The 2,156-nt window shown below is 35.7% G+C and overlaps 1 long non-coding RNA gene across 1 annotated transcript; it reads right to left on the bottom strand.

The window, feature by feature from the left end:
- Positions 1-406: 406 nt before the first annotated feature.
- Positions 407-1,931, bottom strand: LOC129939017 (uncharacterized). The gene is made up of 2 exons (XR_008780501.1): positions 819-1,931; positions 407-747 (listed from the first exon to the last, which is right to left on the bottom strand). It is a non-coding gene; the product is annotated as an uncharacterized LOC129939017 (long non-coding RNA).
- Positions 1,932-2,156: the final 225 nt, after the last annotated feature.

Genomic DNA, 2,156 nt, shown 5'->3' with positions numbered 1-2,156 from the left:
GACAAGAAGATGATAAATTACATCCGGTAGCATTCTTCTCTAAAAGCACCACTGATCAAGAGGCCAAATACCATAGTTTTGAATTGGAAACTTTAGCCATAATTTCAGCTTTACGTCGGTTCCGTGTTTATTTGCAAGGTATTCCTTTTACAATCGTAACTGATTGCAGTTCTTTAACAATGACACTGAACAAAAAGAATGTTAATCATAGAATTGCTCGATGGGCCTTAGAGCTGGAGGATTATGATTATAAGGTCAAACATCGTAGTGGTGCCAATATGAATCATGTTGATGCCTTAAGCAGATGTAATGTTATATCCGTTATTGACTCTGAGGATGTTGATTTCCAACTCAGAGCAGCCCAAAATCGAGATGTAAAGATTTTGGAAATGAAAAACAAACTATATTTAAAAGATAATAATTCGTTTTTAGTTCAGGATGGTATTGTCTTCAAAAAAAATAAAAATGGTAAACTTCGATTCTATGTCCCATCTGAAATGGAAACTAATGTTATAAGAATGATCCATGAGAAAATTGGGCATTTAGGTGTAACAAAAAGCTCTGATCAAATTGGCCGTCACTATTGGTTTCCGAATGTTCAGGAAAAAGTTGAAAAATACATTAAAAATTGTATCCGTTGCATAATGCACTCAGCACCAGTTCGATCTAATATACGCAATTTGTTCAATATTCCTAAGGAGCCCATTCCATTCCATACAATACACTTGGATCATCTTGGTCCTCTCCCTTCAATAAAGTCAAAGAGAAAACATATATTAGTGGTAATAGATGCATTTACAAAGTTCACTAAATTATACCCAGTTGTATCTACAAGCTCAAAAGAAGTATGTGCAGCACTAAGAAAATATTTTGAGTATTACAGTAGGCCATCAAGAGTAATTACTGATAGGGGAACCTGCTTTACATCACTAGAGTTTAGTTCATTTGTTATAGACCAGAATATAGATCATGTTAAGGTGGCAGTTCATTCGCCACAGGCCAATGGTCAAGTAGAGCGAGTCAATAGGGTATTAACTGGCATGCTTGCTAAGCTTTCGGAACCAATCGAGCACTCAGATTGGGTTGTTACTTTAACACAAATAGAATTCGGACTAAATAACACTATACATCGCGCTATTCAAAATACACCAAGTCAATTGTTATTTGGTATTAACCAAAGGGGAGTAGTAATCGACAAATTAACAGAATTTCTTGATGATAAACAATTAAGTCAACTGGAAAGAAATCTTGAATTGTCAAGAGAAAAGGCTTCAGAAGCAATCACTAAGATTCAGGAATATAATATTAAATATTTTAATGAGCATAATAACCCGGCACGTATATACGATGAGGGTGATTATGTAGTAATAAAAAATGTAGATACAACAACCGGTGTAAATAAGAAATTGGTTCCAAAGTTCAGAGGCCCATACGTTGTTTACAAAATTCTACCTAATGATAGATACGTAATACGCGATATCGAAGGTTGTCAAATCACACAGCTGCCATATGATGGCATTGTCGAGTCTCGAAATATTCGACTTTGGAAGAATCGAGACTCTGAAGGTTCGGTTGATTAAGGGCGACACCTACCATCTCATGATTATAACTTAAGACTTGTTTGTTTAATTTAATCGTGGGCGATCAAATTGTCAGATTGGCCGAGTTGTAGTATAAAATTAAGGCAACTATCATTAATAATGTGTAATTCCCCTTATGTTTAGGTTTCAGAGTTTCGTAGCTAGATGTCGCACGCTGAGCGCGAAACTCTGAAACCTGAGACATAGAAGCGAGACAAAAGGTTGTTTGGCTCGCTCTCATAAAAATTTGTATTCTAACGGCTATTCTATTCAACGGACGCGCCCAAGCCAGTCGAATTAGATTTGTAGTCTTTAAATAAGAGTTATATTTTAATAAAGAAATTATATACCACAAAAGGCTATTGTAATGACCCCAAAGTGCTTTTGCTCTCTGAGTAGAGGTTATTATCCGAAAATCTTGGATGAAAAACACCTCGACCTCACTGAACTGTCAAAAAATAATTGTAAAGTGTGTTAGTTAAGCTATCGCTCAGTTTTTGTTTGATTTATTTGCTCTTTCATATTTACATACATGATATCTGGGCCTGGTTCTCAGCGGATCGTTTCAACTCAACC

The sequence above is a fragment of the Eupeodes corollae genome, chromosome 1 (genome assembly GCF_945859685.1).
Source record: "Eupeodes corollae chromosome 1, idEupCoro1.1, whole genome shotgun sequence".
Lineage (NCBI taxonomy): Eukaryota > Metazoa > Arthropoda > Insecta > Diptera > Syrphidae > Eupeodes > Eupeodes corollae.
Note: the sequence above shows the minus strand (reverse complement) of the source record. Positions and strands in the feature narration are given on the sequence as shown.